Below are 19,201 nucleotides of genomic sequence, written 5' to 3' on the forward strand. Positions count from 1 at the left end.
TTTAAAAAATCGATTGTTTCAACCAAAAGATAGTAAACCTCCCCTTAAACCACTAAGACTTGGGTCCAGGACTTCTTGTACTGCAAGTCCATGTAACTGCGCTGTGCCCTGGTTCTGTTGTATTTATCTCGAATTACAAGTGTGGCCAAGTTCGGCGATTCCTTTTTTATTATTATTGCTAATATCTTAAGTGGTCAATTTTATGACTCAAGGTTTAAGTCCTGTGTAAAACTTCAGGCGCTAGTTTAAATTAGAATTGCAAACTTCTTCCTTGTTGGCAACTACACTCCTGGAAATGGAAAAAAGAACACATTGACACCGGTGTGTCAGACCCACCATACTTGCTCCGGACACTGCGAGAGGGCTGTACAAGCAATGATCACACGCACGGCACAGCGGACACACCAGGAACCGCGGTGTTGGCCGTCGAATGGCGCTAGCTGCGCAGCATTTGTGCACCGCCGCCGTCAGTGTCAGCCAGTTTGCCGTGGCATACGGAGCTCCATCGCAGTCTTTAACACTGGTAGCATGCCGCGACAGCGTGGACGTGAACCGTATGTGCAGTTGACGGACTTTGAGCGAGGGCGTATAGTGGGCATGCGGGAGGCCGGGTGGACGTACCGCCGAATTGCTCAACACGTGGGGCGTGAGGTCTCCACAGTACATCGATGTTGTCGCCAGTGGTCGGCGGAAGGTGCACGTGCCCGTCGACCTGGGACCGGACCGCAGCGACGCACGGATGCACGCCAAGACCGTAGGATCCTACGCAGTGCCGTAGGGGACCGCACCGCCACTTCCCAGCAAATTAGGGACACTGTTGCTCCTGGGGTATCGGCGAGGACCATTCGCAACCGTCTCCATGAAGCTGGGCTACGGTCCCGCACACCGTTAGGCCGTCTTCCGCTCACGCCCCAACATCGTGCAGCCCGCCTCCAGTGGTGTCGCGACAGGCGTGAATGGAGGGACGAATGGAGACGTGTCGTCTTCAGCGATGAGAGTCGCTTCTGCCTTGGTGCCAATGATGGTCGTATGCGTGTTTGGCGCCGTGCAGGTGAGCGCCACAATCAGGACTGCATACGACCGAGGCACACAGGGCCAACACCCGGCATCATGGTGTGGGGAGCGATCTCCTACACTGGCCGTACACCACTGGTGATCGTCGAGGGGACACTGAATAGTGCACGGTACATCCAAACCGTCATCGAACCCATCGTTCTACCATTCCTAGACCGGCAAGGGAACTTGCTGTTCCAACAGGACAATGCACGTCCGCATGTATCCCGTGCCACCCAACGTGCTCTAGAAGGTGTAAGTCAACTACCCTGGCCAGCAAGATCTCCGGATCTGTCCCCCATTGAGCATGTTTGGGACTGGATGAAGCGTCGTCTCACGCGGTCTGCACGTCCAGCACGAACGCTGGTCCAACTGAGGCGCCAGGTGGAACTGGCATGGCAAGCCGTTCCACAAGACTACATCCAGCATCTCTACGATCGTCTCCATGGGAGAATAGCAGCCTGCATTGCTGCGAAAGGTGGATATACACTGTACTATTGCCGACATTGTGCATGCTCTGTTGCCTGTGTCTATGTGCCTGTGGTTCTGTCAGTGTGATCATGTGATGTATCTGACCCCAGGAATGTGTCAATAAAGTTTCCCCTTCCTGGGACAATGAATTCATGGTGTTCTTATTTCAATTTCCAGGAGTGTATAATAGTAACAATTTTGCGCCGTCAAACGGTGCTTTGGTATAGAGAGGTTGTGTGCGGATTGTCTGGTAATTATCACCTTTAGCTAGTTGTGGTTTTTAAATTTATCAAGTGAAGTTTCACGTCATTAGAGATTGTTTAACGAACTGTTGCTTTATTAGTAACTGCGGTTGTCACACAATAACGTTTAACATCTCGCCCTGTATTTGGCGCTACCCAGTGCTTGGCTGTCGGTTTTGGTACTTTAGTGGTGAATTCATAATGGGATTGTGTGTTGTAGAAGCCGTTATTTGTGTGCGCAGGCCCTCCTGCCTGTTGTCACTTGAGCTCACGAGCACGGAATTCATACGCGCGGCCGATGTGAACGCCAAACGCCGAGAATGTGCAAATTGCTGTGTGGAGCTTTCATGCTATCATGACATCATATTGCCGAATGTTTTCCATAATATTTAATTCACATATTTATGAGATCATGCTATTTGAGTACTTTTGAAACCTAATAGCTTTTACAAATTGTCATTTTTCATGTTCACAAGGCCTGATAATTGAATCAATTTCACAACTAGTGAGCTCAGATCTGCAGTTATGTTAATGTTATGATTGTGTAAAGTAATTCTTTTATTAATTTAAAGTTGTGGCCATCAGGCTGTTTTTATTTTAAAACTTTTTGAATTATTTTCAGTGCTTTCACACAATTAAATAATCGGTGTATATCTCCACAATTTGCAAATGCCAATTAATCATTGTGTTGTTACCAGTTCTCTGTTTTAATTAACATGGTGAAAATAAATTTTGGTATCCTCAGATGGGATCAGCATTCCACTCCAGCAGCCCACGTGCCGTGCTTACCAATTCTAAACCTTACCAGTTAGTTTCGAATGGTCTCACTATTTACATGTGTTCCTGTTAAAGACTATGCAGATCTCCCCTCCCAGTTATTTGATAGCGCAACTGTGGGATTGTTTAAGCAAACGTTGACATCGTCGTATTTCCTGTACGGCAATCACTATGTCGTCCCATTGGGCAGTGTAGTGATGGAAGTCCGTTAGCTTCATTCACAGCCAACCTTTTTATGGAGAAGTTTGAAGATATCGCTTTGGACGCGGCTCTGGATAAACCAAATTACTTTTATTATTACGTCGACGACACTTTTATCATCTGGCCCCATGGATGTGAAAAACTGGGAGAATCCTTAGAACATCTGAACGGCATTCACGACCACATTAGGCTTATGATGAAATTAGAGAGGTAGATAGTTCACTGCCCTTCCTTAACGGCATCATTCGCAATAAAAGCCGCGCGGTTCCCCCCGTCGGAGTCCTCCCTCGGGCGTGGTTGGTTGGTTGGTTGTATGGGGAAGGAGACCAGACTGCGTGGTCATCGGTCTCATCGGTTTAGGGAAGGATGTGGAAGGAAGTCGGCCGTGCCCTTTCAGAGGAACCATCCCGGCATTTGCCTGGAGTGATGTAGGGAAATCACGGAAAACCTAAATCAGGTTGGCCGGACGCGGGATTGAACCGTCGTCCTCCAGAATGCGAGTCCAGTCCCTCGGGCATGGATGTGTGTGTTGTCCTGAGTGTAAGTTAGTTTGAGTTAGATTGTGTGTAAGTCTAAGGACCGATGACCACAGCAGTTTGGTCCCATAGAAGCTTCCCACAAATTTCCAAAATTTTTTCACCATGTGCAATGGTACCTCAGCCACAGGGAATAGAAACCTACACGTATGGATCGGCATTTGCACGCTCTCACCCGCCACTGCCCCGAAACTAAATCAGGCCGTTCTGAAGACACTCGTCCATCCTTTTCAATCTGCGGAGTTTAGTGGCCATGGGAGTATGGTAGACTTATCCTGGTGCTCTTTGAAAGATGCACATACACCGTGAGCTGTGGGACATGTTGCACTGCCCTGCCGGTAGGTGCCATGGTGCCTGGGGGGGGGGGGGGGGGGGGGGTAAGGAACTGCGTGTAGTCTAATTTGGCTGTGTCCAATCTCCAAGGATAGGTGCATCCTTGTGTTAATCCGTTATGCCTTCCAGAATGTCACCCAGAGAATGCCACGACAACTTTCCCCACACCATAAGGCTCCGGGCAATGGCCTTGCCGCAGTGGATACACCGGTTACCGTGAGATCACCGAAGTTAAGCGCTGTCGGGAGTGGTCGGCACATGGATGGGTGACCATCCAGGCTGCCATGCGCTGTTGCCATTTTTCGGGGTGCACTCAGCCTCATGATGCCAATTGAGGAGCTACTCGACCGAATAGTAGCGGCTTCGGTCAAGAATACCATCATAACGACTGGGAGAGCGGTGTGCTGACCCCACGCCCCTTCTATCCGCATCCTCCCCTGAGGATGACACGGCGGTCGGATGGTCCCGGTAGGCCTCTCGTGGCCTGAAGACGGAGTGCTTTTTTTATAAGTCTCCCTCCTCCGGCCTGGACTTTTCCAGCGATTGTTGCAATGCCAAATACACCAATGGCTGTCCGTCTGATCAAACATGAAACGTGGTTCGTGTGGAGAGGTCACCTGCCGCCACTCAGTGGACGTCCAGCTGCGGTGCTGGCGTGCAAATCCCAGCCTTCGTCGCTGATGAACAGCAGTCAGCGTGGGTGCACGGACCAGGCGCTTTCTGCAGTGGCTTGTACACAGCAACGTTCACTGGACCATCAGCACACACTGTTGGTAGCGCCCTTGTTGATCTGGACGACACTTACCCGTCTATTCGTCTGTACACATCTCCACACCCGTTTTCCACCCCTGTCGTCTATGGCCTGTGATGCATCCCAGTTGCCTCAGTGCCAATTTTGGACAGCCCCATGTTGCCATGCACAGTGTAATGTAACCATGGCGGCACGTGAACTACGATTAAGCAGTTGAAATTAGACTCTGTGAAAATAATTTCAACAGAGACCGGATATGCACTCAGCAATGCATGGAAGAGCGCAATTGATAAAGAAAGAGCGCAGAGGGAGACTTTGTAAGTAGGTTGTTTAGGTTTTTTTATTGGTAACGCCACGTAGCGCTCTATATGAAAATCACTGACTGTGCTGTGCGCAGTCTGAGGCTGGTCGGCATTGTTGCAATAGTCGCTATTGTAGTGTTGGGCAGTTGGCTGTTAACAGCGCGTAGCGTTGCACAGTTGGAGGTGAGCCGCCAGCAGTGGTGGATGTGGGGAGAGAGATGGCGGATTTTTGAGAGTGGATGATCTGGACGTGTGTCCATAAGAAACAGTACATTTGTAAGAATGGATGTCATGAACTGCTATATATATTATGACTTTTGAACACTATTAAGGTAAATACATTGTTTGTTCTCTATCAAAATCTTTCACTTGCTAACTATGCCTATCAGTAGTTAGTGCCTTCAGTAGTTAGAATCTTTTATTTAGCTGGCAGTAGTGGCGCTCGCTGTATTGCAGTAGTTCGAGTAAGGAAGATTTTTGTGAGGTAAGAAATTTGTGAAAGGTATAGGTTAATGTTAGTCAGGGCCATTCTTTTGTAGAGATTATTGAAAGTCAGATTGCGTTGCACTAAAAAATATTGTGTGTCAGTTTAAGCACAGTCATGTATAATTTTTCTAAGGGGACGTTTCATAACTTCTTACATTCCTCGCAGTTCTCCACCTGTTGCGATGGATGGCGCTGCAAGAAACGCTGGATAAAGCGAGCAAACAAAATCTTTGGATATAGAGGCCGCCACCTCGGTACGCGCCGGTTTCACGGTGACGTCATCCAGCCAATGAGAAGTCGTCCACTGCTTATAAAAGCGGAAGTCTCACCGGTCCATGACAGTCAGTTTCACCCCTGACGAAGATGACGGAGGTAGTCATCGAAAGCTTGGGATTTTGTCCAAATTTGACCCGGCGAGTAAACCGAGAACTTTTTATGCAAGGACTCCGTCGCGAAAGACTTCGTAGTCAAAATTACTTGATAGTTGACATGAGTCTCTTGCCGCTACAGTGTTGCCACGCCGACTGCCGGCTACCGCTCGGTGATTGGTGGCATGGAAACACTGCAGTAAGATAGTAAACCTCCATTAAGGAATGACTAGCGAAAACCAAAGTGGCTACAGGCAGCAGTCACATCCAAAAGTTTCACCACAAAGTGGCTCACCATTTAAAGATAGTCCAGGAGCTCGCTGTTAACATGCACGCCAGGGTCAACTCCAGGGCTCTCCTCAGGATTCGAGGACAGAGCCTATGTTGACCGGTGACTGCTTCCGCACTCCAGACCCAGGCGCCGGAATGTCAACAGCGTGCGTCCTTGCAGTACACTAATCGCCGACTGACCACTCCTGATGCTCCATGCCCCGTATTCCCTCTGTCTCACGTTGCGAGCCGGGGCCGTCTTAAATAGAGGGCGCTGGCCAACGAGGACGCCGCAAAGCGCGTAATTTCGACACGGAAACTAGCCTGTCTTTCATGGCTGTGTGCGCCGCCATATTGGCGGGTGACCTTGAACGAGTTTCGCTTGGCCACCGCTAGGGCTCGGCGGATCGCCTCTAGTTTTAACTAAGGGCGATCCGCGCAAAAAAGGCGACTTCCGGCAGCCATTGCGGTTTTTGAGCGCTGTACTTCCTGCCGCGCCCAGCTTATCAGTGACGTATATCCGCCATGCAGGCAGCAGCACGCTCATTTGACTCGAGGCAGCCGCACGCAGCACACAGCCATGCCGTACAGGAGGAGGAGATATACAAGAAGATCAAGAACGCCTGTGTACAAGACTGTGGACACTTTTTCGATGACTCCAGAAGTTCACCGGTGATAGCTTCTTCAAAACTAGGAATGGTCCCACAAATCTCGAAAACAACTTCTCTGCAATCCCCTGGCTGGCTTGAGCCTGCCTGTGGAACATTTTCAAAGATACTCTATCCCCTACTTCCACTCCTCCCACCCGCCTGCCTTTATTATGTCTTTCTCTTTCTCGGCGATGCGCTATTCTGATGTTCCTTTTGGCTGCCTCCCACGACCGCTTAATGTCCTCAGGACTAAACTATACTGGCAACAACTCATTGAGAGTCCACATATTGGGCAACAGTGAGTTCAGGCAGCAAGAAAACATTAATTTATCGGGAGTCGTCCCATGCGCCTCGTGATTTGCGGTGTTGAACGGGAAGGACAACAAATTAAGGGATAAATTCCATCTCCTTTGCGACCCGGAATGACACGCAATTGGGGCCGCCGTAAGATTACGTTGAGCCTTTCGTCGAAGGAGGGTTGCCGGTAATAGAGCGTTGTGGTCACAAGTTGTGTGCCCTAATCAAAAGAAAACTTCCGATACTCTTTGGAAGTAAAACCCTGATCATTATCACTGACCAATGCCTTCGGCGGTCGAAAACTGGCGAATATCCTCATCAAATACGGGGTACTTGCGGCAGCTGTGGTACTATTACTAGAGATGAGCCAGACAAACCTGGTAAAAGCAGGAAGTCACAGTTTATTAACCACTATATCATCTTGACCTAGACACAGGTGTTTAATTCGATTGATAAAATCGTCAGTATTCTTGATGTGATGCACACAGCGCCCCATATACAGTGTAACGAGGCTGGCAAGAAACTTCTTTTTTGCCTTTCTGTGGCACAGTGTCGGGAAAGAAGAGCCGGCATCTTCAGAGACGCATCATTATATCAGCGCTCAGCCCATGAGGCATGTGGAGGACTATCTAGGGTTCAGAAAGCCTGCTGTGCAGCTGATACTACGCCGCCCAAACAGTACGCACTGTGGAGCAACGCCGGACGAAAAAGGAGAGGTACTTACACCTACGCTATCCTGAAAGACCAACCATGCCAGAACACGCTTTAGAAATTTGACACCGGATTGTATTCGACGAAACATCCGTCATTATGAGGACGAAGCGATTTTGGAATAGCGTTACAAAAGAAGCAGTAGATATAAAAATATCTGAAAGCACCATTAACTAGTTCCTAAATTTAGACAACATTGTCGATTCGGTGCAACGATCTGGTGCTATATTTAGGTTAAAATGAACGGTCAAGATCGCAATAATATTTGTTTACTTACCGTTTTCGGTAAGATACTGCGTGAAGAGTTTGACAGAGCACTGAAAGACCTGAGTCGAAACAAGGCCCCGGGAGTAGACAACATTCCATTGGAACTACTGATGGCCTTGGGAGAGCCAGTCATGACAAAACTCTACCATCTGGTGAGCAAGATGTATGAGACAGGCGAAATACCCACAGACTTCAAGAAGAATATAATAATTCCAATCCCAAAGAAAGCAGGTGTTGACAGATGTGAAAATTACCGAACTATCAGCTTAATAAGTCACAGCTGCAAAATACTAACGCGAATTCTTTACAGACGAATGGAAAAACTGGTAGAAGCAGACCTCGGGGAAGATCAGTTTGGATTCCGTAGAAATGTTGGAACACGTGAGGCAATACTAAAATTACGACTTATCTTAGAAGAAAGATTAAGAAAAGGCAAACCTACGTTTCTAGCATTTGTAGACTTAGAGAAAGCTTTTGACAACGTTAACTGGAATACTCTCTTTCAAATTCGGAAGGTGGCAGGGGTAAAATACAGGGAGCGAAAGGCTATTTACAATTTGTACAGAAACCAGATGGCAGTTATGAGTCGTGGGGTATGAAAGGGAAGCAGTGGTTGGGAAAGGAGTGAGACAGGGTTGTAGCCTCTCCCCGATGTTATTCAATCTGTATATTGAGCAAGCAGTAAAGGAAACAAAAGAAAAATTCGGAGTAGGTATTAAAATTCATGGAGAAGAAGTAAAAACTTTGAGGTTCGCCGATGACATTGTAATTCTGTCAGAGACAGCAAAGGACTTGGAAGAGCAGTTGAACGGAATGGACAGTGTCTTGAAAGGAGGATATAAGATGAACATCAACAAAAGCAAAACGAGGATAATGGAATGTAGTCAAATTAAATCGGGTGATGCTGAGGACAGGAATGATCTAGAAACTAAACGTTGATACAAAGTATCCAGTCCAGCTATTGGAAAGTATTCCTGTTGTTGTTGTTGTTGTGGTCTTCAGTCCTGAGACTGGTTTGATGCAGCTCTCCATGCTACTCTATCCTGTGCAAGCTTCTTCATCTCCCAGTACCTACTGCAACCCACATCCTTCTGAATCTGCTTAGTGTATTCATCTCTTGCTTTCCCTCTACGATTTTTACCCTCCACGCTGCCCTCCAATGCTAAATTTGTGATCCCTTGATGCCTCAGAACATGACCTACCAACCGATCCCTTCTTCTAGTCAAGTTGTGCCACAAACTTCTCTTCTCCCCAATCCTATTCAATACCTCCTCATTAGTTACGTGATCTACCCACCTTATCTTCAGCATTTTTCTGTAGCACCACATTTCGAAAGCTTCTATTCTCTTCTTGTCCAAACTATTTATCGTCCATGTTTCACTTCCATACATGGCTACACTCCATACAAATACTTTCAGAAACGACTTCCTGACACTTAAATCTATACTCGATGTTAACAAATTTCTCTTCTTCAGAAACGATTTCCTTGCCATTGCCAGTCTACATTTTATATCCTCTCTACTTCGACCATCATCAGTTATTTTACTCCCTAAATAGCAAAACTCCTTTACTACTTTAAGTGTCTCGTATGCTAATCTAATTCCCTCAGCATCACCTAATTTAATTCCACTACATTCCACTATCCTCGTTTTGCTCTTTTTGATGTTCATATTATACCGTACTTTCAAGACACTGTCCATTCCCTTCAACTTCTCTTCCAGGTCCTTTGCTGTCCCTGAAAGAATTACAATGTCATCGGCGAACCTCAAAGTTTTTATTTCTTCTCCATGAATTTTAATTCCTACTCCTAATATTTCTTTTGTTTCCTTTACTGCTTGTTCAAAATACAGATTGAATAACATCGGGGATAGGCTACAACCCTGTCTCACTCCCTTCTCAACCACTGCTTCCCTTTCATGCCCCTCGACTCTTATAACTGCGACCTGCTTTCTGTACAAATTGTAAATACCCTTTTGCTCCCTGTATTTTACCCCTGCCACCATCAAAATTGGAAAGAGGGTATTCCGGTCAACATTGTCAAAAGCTCTCTCTCAGCCTACAAATGCTAGAAACGTAGGTTCGCCTTTCCTTAATCTATCTTCTAAGCTAAGTCGTAGGGTCAATATTGCCTCACGTGTTCCAATATTTCTACGGAATCCAAACTGATCTTACCCGAGGTCGGCTTCTACCAGTTTTTCCATTCGTCTGTAAAGAATTCGCGTTAATATTTTGCAGCCGTGACTTATTAAGCTGATACTTTGGTAATTTTCACATCTGTCAACAGCTGATTTCTTTGGATTGGAATTATAATATTCTTCTTGAAAAATTCATCTTGCTCACCAGATGGTAGAGTTTTTGTCAGGACTGGCTCTCCCAAGGCTGTCAGTAGTTCTAATGGAATGTTGTCTACTCCCGAAGCCTTGTTTCGACTTAGGTCTTCCAGTGCTCTGGCAAACTCGCAGTACCACATCTCCAATTTCATCTTCATCTACATCCTCTTCTATTTCCATAATATTGTTCTCAAGTACATCGCCCCTGTATAGACCCTCTATACACTGCTTCCACCTTCCTGCTTTCCCTTCTTTGCTTAGAACTGGGTTTCCATTTAAGCCCTTGTTATGCATACAAGTGGTTCTCTTTTCTCCAAAGGTCTCTTTAATTGTCCTGTAGGCAGTATCTTTCTTACCCCTAGTGAGATATGCCTCTACATCCTTACATTTGGCCTCTAGCCATCCCTGTTTAGCCATTTTGCACTTCCTGTCGATCTCATTTTTTAGATGTTTGTATTCCTTTTTGCTTGCTTCATTTACTGCATCAATTAAATTCAATATTTCTTCTGCTACCCAAGGATTTCTACTAGCCCTCGTCTTTTTACTTACTTGATCCTCTACTGTTTCATCCCTCAAAGCTACCCATTCTCCTTCTACTGTATTTCTTTCCCCCATTCCTGTCAACCGTTCCCTTATGCTCGCCCTGAAAGTCTCTACAACCTCTGGTTCTTTCAATTTATCCAGGTAGCATCTCCTTAAATTCCAACCTTTTTGCAGTTTCTTCAGTTTTAATCTACAGTTCGTAACCAACAGATTGTGGTCAGAGTCCACAGCTGCCCCTGCACATGTCTTACAATTCAAGAGCTGGTTCCTAAACCTCTGTTTTACCATTCGTGGTACAGAAGCAATGATCCACCAACCTTACTGAGTGTCTGTTGAAACAGTATCACAGGTTGTTTGGCAAACGAAGAGAATTAGCGATTGAATTTTACGATGATTTATGAAAAAGTGATCATAGTGGGTGGTTATAATTAAAACGCAGCTGCTCATAGATGTTCAGTGTGTACTGTAATTATCGTATTGCAGCGAAACTTGGTAGATATTCTAATGTGTTAAAGCAGAACCAATGTACGCTGGAAACAAAATTACTTCCAACTCTGGCCACCAAGTGCGAATACAGAAATGTTTCCTCATGTAATGGGTTAGGATCGCGACGTGTGCAGGTCAAACAAGTAAACAAGACACAATGTTAATTTTATTATTAACTTTCACTTACACAATGAACACGGGAGACGTTGACAAGATCATGTTCAGCGCCAAATTTGCACCTGGTGCCCAAAACTGGAACTAATTTGTTTTTTTCAGCGTAAATCGGCTCCTCACTAAGGTATTAATATATCTACCAAGTTTCACTGACATACGATAATTAGGCTGGACCTCAATGAGTAATTCCACTTTAATTATAACCACCCCATAGAAAAAAATCTTCGTTTCTTTATTCTTCCTCAAACGAGGCGGACTTCCAGTTGTACAAAAACTAACGACATACAGTCAAAAACTTATTAACTGAAAGTGGCAATCTGATACGTATATGACTATGAAGTAGGTTCCGCAATGGGAACCCATTATGCTGCAGTATGCACTTCAAGGGTAGTGATTTTCAACAACGCACTTAAACTGCTACCTGGGAGCCCAGAACGCAGAGGATCAGCACTAATGGCTGCTTGCAGAGCGGTTCCAGACTGAAGCGCCTAGAACCGCTCGGCCACAACGGCAAATTTGGTGTCGTAAACACAAGAAATACGTACAGAAAATTTTCCATATGTAATGGATTAGGAATGGAACGTGTGCAGAAGACGTCAAATAAGTAAGAAAGGCATAATGTTAATTTTATTATTAACTTGCACTTACACAATCTGTTCAATATGAACACGAGAGACATCGACAACATCACGTGCAGCGCCAAATTTGCACCTGGTGCCCAAAACTGAAACAATTTTTTTTTTCAGCCTAAATCGGTTCCTCATTAAGGTGTTAGCACATCTACCAAGTTTCACTGCCATACGATAGTTAGGGTGGACATCCATGACTAATTCCACTTTAATTATAACGACGCTATAGAAAAAAATTTTCGTTTCTTTACTTTCTTCTTACTCAAATGAGGTGGACTTTCAGTTGTATAAGAAACTAACCAATTACGGTGAAAAAATTATTAACTGAAAGTAGAAATTTAATACGTATATGACTATGAAGTAGGTTCCATAATGGGAATCCTTTATGCTGCAATATGCATTTACAGGGTGGTGATTTTCAACAGCGCTCTTAAAGTGGTACCTGGGAGACCAGAACACAGAGAATCAGCAGAATGTATGCAGAGCAACCACCTCCGACCTTTTCGGCCGCACTCGCCGATCTGTCACAGGGCGGGGGTGGTTCAATATCAGCCTGCTCAGTGCAAACACTCAGCACAGTCCAGTCAGACGGCCCCGAAGCTTTGCCGCCCCCGCAGGGCTACAGACTGCAGGTCCGAAAGCAGCCAAAACGCGCCAGCGCGGGCCTTGTTACGGGTAGAGAACCGAAAGGTCAGAGGTCGCCACATGGCAGGATTCAATCGCTGGACGACGTCCGGACGCTGCGAGCGCTGAGGGATTGTCCAGCGTCCGTTGCTACTGAACTGCCTGTCCCAAACATGGCTGCCGCAGGTTACAGCCGTTACTACAAAGATGGACGCCAAGCAAACAAACTACAGTGGGAGAAACAAAGACAGAGATCTGAGGAGGAGGGAAGGTACACTACTGGCCATTAAAATTGCTACACCACGAAGATGACGTGCTACCGACGCGAAATTTAAGCGTCAGGAAGAAGATGCTGTGATATTCAAATGACTAGCTTTTCAGAGCATTCACACAAGGTTGGCGCCGGTGGCCACACCTACAACGTGCCGACATGAGGAAAGTTTCCAACCGATTTCTCATACACAAACAGCAGTTGACCGGTGTTGTCTTGTGAAACGAATTTGTGATGCCTCGTGTAAGCAGGAGAAATGCGTACCATCACGTTTCCAGCTTTGATTAAGGTCGGATTTTAGCCTATCGCGATTGCGGTTTATCGTGTCGCGACATTTCTGCTCGCGTTGGTCGAGATCGAATGACTGTTAGCAGAATATGAAGTCGGTGGGTTCAGGAGGGCAATACGAAACGCCAGGCTGGATCCCAACGGCCTCATATCACTAGCTCGAGATGACAGGCATCTTATCCTCATGGCTGTAACGGAGCGTACAGCCACGTCTCGATTCCTAAGTCAATAGATGGGGACGTTTGCAAGACAACAACCATCTGCACGAACAGTTCGACGACGTTTGCAGCAGCACGGACTATCAGCTCGGAGACCATGGCTGCGGTTACCCTTGACGCTGCATCACACACAGGAGCGCCTGCGATGTTGTACTCAACGACGAACCTGGGTGCACGAATGGCAAAACGTCATTTTTTCGGATGAATCCAGGTTCTGTTTACAGCATCGTGATGGTCGCATCCGGTGTGGCGAATCGCGGTGAACCCACATTGGAAGGGTGTATTCGTCATCGCCATACTGGCGTATCACCTGGCGTGATGGTATGGGGTGCCATTGGTTACACGTGTCGGTCACCTCTTGCTCGCATTGACGGCACTTTGAACAGTGGACATCACATTTCTGATGTGTTACGACCAGTGGCTCTGCCCTTCAGTCGATCCCTGCGAAGCCCTACATTTCAGCAGCATAATGCACAACCGCATGTTGAAGGTCCTGCACGGGCCTTTCTGGATACAGAAAATGTTCGACTGCTGCCCTGGCCAGCACATTCTCCAGATCTCTCACCAACTGAAAAGTCTGGTCAATGGTGGCCGAGCAACTGGCTCCTCACAATACGCCAGTCACTTCTCTTGATGAACTTTGTATCGAGTTGAAGCTGCATGGGCAGCTGTACCTGTACACGCCACCCAAGCTCTGTTTGACTCAGTGCCCAGGCGTATCAAGGCCGTTATTACGGCCTGAGGTGGTTGTTCTGGGTACTGATTTCTCAGGATCTAAGCACCCAAATTGCGTGTAAATGTAATCACATGTCAGTTCTAGTATAATAAACAAGGATAATGGAATGTAGTCGAATTAAATCGTGTGATGCTGAGGGAATTAGATTAGGAAATGAGAGACTTAAAGTAGTAAAGGCGTTTTGCTATTTGAGGAGCAAAATAACTGATGATGGTCGAAGTAGAGAGGATATAAAATGTAGACTGGCAGTGGTAAGGAAAGCATTTCTGAAGAAGAGAAATTTGTTAACATCTAGTATTGATTTAAGTGTCAGGAAGTCGTTTCTGAAAGTATTTGTATGGAGTGTAGCCATTTAAGGAAGTGAAACATGGACGATAAATAGTTTGGACAAGAAGAGAATAGAAGCTTTCGAAATGTGGTGCTATAGAAGAATGCTGAAGATTAGATGGGTAGGCTGTACGGAGGATGACCAAACGCGTCCCAGTGAAATTCCCGTAAGAGTTGTTTGGTTACATTCGCCGTGTCTGTTCGGGCATTATGGCCCTCCATTGAACAGTCTGACCCATCTACTAACCGTTGAATCACTCATAGCATTTTTTTCCGTAAACCTCGCAGATTTGCCGTGAATTTCCTTTGGTTTAACTTTTTTTGCATTTAGAAAACGAATCACAGATGTGATTTCACACGCGGCAGAATTTTCAATTAAGGCTCACATTACAAAGAAGCACTACAAAGCACGCGTCGGCAGCAGCGATCTGAAAATGGCGTACATGTCTTCTCCTTGAGTCAGCGTAGCTGCCGCGCATGCTCGGAACTGCGATCGTAGCGCTGCCGCGGATACAAACAGAAACGGAAATTACTTTGTGTACGACCCTCGTATCAAAGTCGTGCTCATAGTTTTCTTTGACTTTGAACGATTAATTCATCATGATTTCGTGTCACAAGGACAAATTGTTACTCGATGGTACTATCGGGACGTTTTGCGACGCCTGCGAGAATATATAAGAAGGAAACGGCCTGAAATGTGGCGAGACAATTCATGGCTCTTGCATCACGATAACGCATCCGCACATTCATCCCTGTTGGTGCGTGACTGTTGCACAAAAAACTAAATCATTGTGATGTCTCATCCTGCATACTCTCCAGACCTGACCCCTGTTGACTGTTAATGCCGTTTCTCCTTTTGGGCATTTTGTCACCATCGAGTGGCCTCTTATTCCTCAGTTACTATCTGAACGAGTTGCTCACTTGCCTCTGTCAGTGGCAGCAGCAGCGTTTATCAATACTAGTACTACTGTAACTTCTTTGGTGTAGCAGTTATATTTCCATGTCGGTTGCGGCGGAGCAGCGAGGAAGTGTCTGCGGCGTGTGATCAGACCGGGCCGGCTGGCAGCGTGTACGTGCTGTCTGACAAGGGAACCTCCCCATCGCACCCCCCTCAGATTTAGTTATAAGTTGGCACAGTGGGTAGGCCTTGAAAAACTGAACACAGATCAATCGAGAAAACAGGAAGAAGTTGTGTGGAACTATGAAAAAATAAGCAAAATATACAAACTGAGTAGTCTATGGGTAACATAGGCAACATTAAGAGTAACGTAAGCACAGGAGCGTCGTGGTCCCGTGGTTAGCGTGAGCAGCTGCGGAACGAGAGGTACTTGGTTCAAATCTTCCTTCGAGTGACTATTTTAATTTTTTATTTTCAGACAATTATCAAAGTTCAGGCACTCACACATAATCAACTTCGCTCTCCGAAATTCTAGGACATGTTCAGATTTGCTTGGACATATGCAGGATCTGGCGGTCTACACACGCAAAAATTTGAAAACGTTAAAAACGTATGTTTTGACACAGCACAGAGAAAACTGTGCGACTGTGAAACTCTTGCATTCATTTGTTGCAGTTTATGTGACACACACTTATGTTTTCATCACTTTTTTGAAAATGATTATCACATCCACAAGAAAACCTAAATCGAGCAAGGTAGAAGAATCTTTTTACCCATTCGCCAAGTGTGCAAGTTAGGTGGGTCGACAACATATTCGTCATGTGACGCACTTGCCGTCACCAGTGTCGTATAGAATATATCAGACGTGTTTTCCTGTGGAGGAATCGGTTGACCTATGACCTTGCGATCAAATATTTTCGGTTCCCATTGCAGAGGCACGTCCTTTTGTCTACTAATCGCACGGTTTTGCGGTGTGGTCGCAACACACAGACGCTAAACTTATTACAGTGAACAGAGACATCAATGAACGAAAGGACAGATCATAACTTTGCAAAAATAAAGTAAGTAAAGTTTCCGCTCGAGGGAAGACTTGAACCAAGGACCTCTCGCTCCGCAGCTGCTCACGCTAACCACGGGACCACGGCCCCGCTGTGCTCAAATCACTCTTAATGTTGCCTATGTTACCCATGGACTACTCAGTTTGTATATTTTGCTTATTTTCTCATAGTTCCACACAACTTCTTCCTGTTTTCTCGATTGATCTGTGTTCAGTTTTTCAAGGCCTATCCACTGTGCCAAATTATAACTAAATCTGAGGGGGGGTGCGATGGGGAGGTTCCCTTGTGAGTTGTGTGGCACTAGCTGCGAGAACTGCTAAGTTCGTCGCCCACCGCACCTGAATGCTGGAGTTGAGTAATCAGTGAACCTGTCACGAAAGCTCAACCGTTGGCAAATCTCTTCGTTAATTGCTGGTTGTTGCATCCCGGGCTGTCCCACAAGCAGCAACGTGACGGTGTGTTGGAGTCGGGAAAATTTTGCAGCAGTCTCCCTGTACGGTGTTTAACCTTTGAAATGATTATAATTTATTAGTGAAGTGCACCAGCGGTATCTTCTGCCAGGTAACGTTCCGGTTACCTGCGCTGGTCGTTAGCGAAGTTTTGCGGCAGTCTGTTTTTCTCGCCATGTTGATGCTGTCTGGCACGGAGTGTAGTTCGACAGCTTGGTGGTTCTCTTTTCCTCTTTGATTGTTACTTCTGCCTTGACTCTGTTTATACGCCAATTATTAAGACATAATCCTGCTGCGATCCTCGTCTTTCCTGGTACCTTTGGTTGTCGTGCTGTTGGTTGGGTGGAAGGGAATTGATTATGTGGTTGGTTGGTTCGTCAGCCGTTCTTAGGCCATGCTGCAGCCCGATTGCTTAGTGTTATGCTTCGCTGTCTGTCTCACCTAAACTGTGGTTACAGTTTCCTTCCCAGGCCGACCCTTGGAACACTTCTGAGCACCACTGTTTGTTGTTTGTGATTATCATTTTATTTGGAAGCAGGTACTGTGCACGGCCTTCAGCCGTGTATTAATATTGTCTGTTTTACGTTTACGTATGCGGCCTTCATAACAACTTTAAGATTAGGCCTTCAGCCGTGTTTAATTTACAATTCTTGTTGCTCTTTATTTAGGCTCCAGCCATGTTTGTTTCAGAAACTGTGGTTTAATATGTAAATCCTTGTCTGTAAGGTTTCTCTTTAATTACTTTGAATTCTTGAAATTGCCTTCAGTTGTGTTCTGTAAAAGTTTATCCTAAGGTGTCTTTAATTATTCTTGAGTAATTGCTTGGGCCTTCAGCCGACAAGATACTTCAAGTTTTCTTAAAATGTTTTTCTGTTGTTCTGTGTAAAGGCTTATTCTTAAAGTCTCTCTTTTATTATGTAAAGAATTTTTTTTTAATTCGGCTTTCAGCGGAAGAATTAAATTGAATTTTCCTTAATATGGCCTTTAGCCGGAAGATATTGTAATTTTACTTCTGTCAGGCCTTCAGCCGTTACTCTAAATCCTGGTGTTTTAAAAGCAATCATTTAAACTTATTCTGGAGAAGTTACTTGCGCCCTCAGCCGTGAATTGATCTTTATTGTTTTAATGAGAAAACTGTGCATTGGTTTAAGGAATAAACTTCTGTGTGTTCTTGTATAACTAACAGTAATTGACCTTGGTCCCTTTCCGCAACCTGATCCACTGTGTCCTGCGAAACCTGGTTTCACGTACCAAGACTGCTTCCGAAAGTGAGGAGCGGGGGGGGGGGGGGGGGTGTCAATTGTGGAGGAGAATACTTCGAAAGAGAGCATGCACAGTAAAAGGTAAGCGTAGGAAAATGTTGTGTGGTGAAAGTTTCGGAATTTTTTAACAGATCTCATATCCACAGCAGACTGTCAAATTCTTTATACAAGACGACTGGCGTTGGATCTTGTATCACAATACATTACTGGCCAGTTTCGGCGTATGAGCTTATTCAAGTGCCTGTAATAACAGTACATACAGAGTAAAAAAGTTAACTACTTTTTTGACATCGTTACACTTGGCTATTATAACTGCTCTTACACTACTTCTAGTTGCCTCGATGATATGTGTGTCATGTTTAAAATCTAGTAAGTGTTACGTGGGCCTAGAGACTTCGAAAATTTGTATAATCTGGGTAATTCCGTGATGATGCGAAACATCCCCTTTGAAAAATTATGAATGACTGTGCTGGTAAACTTCTACGTTATTTGATTTTCAAACACCTGAGCAAAACTCAACGTACTCAAACAGTTTTCTCTTTACTTATTCTGGTCATCACTAAACTGACACACAATATTTATAGCGCAACCCAGTCTGACTTTCAATAATCCCTACAAAAGAATGGCCCTGACTAACAATAACCTATACCTTTCATGAATCGCTTACCTCACAAAAATCTTCGTTACTCGAACTACTGCAATACAGCGAGCGCCAATACTGCCAGATAATAAAAGATTCTAGCTACTGAAGGTATTAACTACCGATTATCATAGTTAAAAAATGAAAGGTTTTGACAGAGAAAAAACATTGCATTTACCTTAATAGTGTTTAGAAGTCATCATATATTCATGAAATCCATCTTTACAAATTTCCTTTTTCTGGCGGACACACGTCCAGATCGCTCACTTATAGTAACTTATCAAAACTCTGGCGTCTCTCTCTCCACATCCACCACTGCTGGCGACTCACCTCCAACTGCCCAACGCTAAGCACTGTTCACATCCAACTGCCCAACACTACACAATCAAATTTTCCAACAATGAGTCCAATCAGCCACAGACTGCACACAGCGCTGTCAGCGATTTTCATACAGAGCGCTACGTGGCGTTACCAACATAAAAACCTAAACAGCCTACTTACAGATGTTATAAATCTTCAGGGATGAAGGAGAAGGGTAAATATATCAATCTCA

The sequence above is a fragment of the Schistocerca nitens genome, chromosome 10, assembly GCF_023898315.1.
Source record: "Schistocerca nitens isolate TAMUIC-IGC-003100 chromosome 10, iqSchNite1.1, whole genome shotgun sequence".
NCBI lineage: Eukaryota > Metazoa > Arthropoda > Insecta > Orthoptera > Acrididae > Schistocerca > Schistocerca nitens.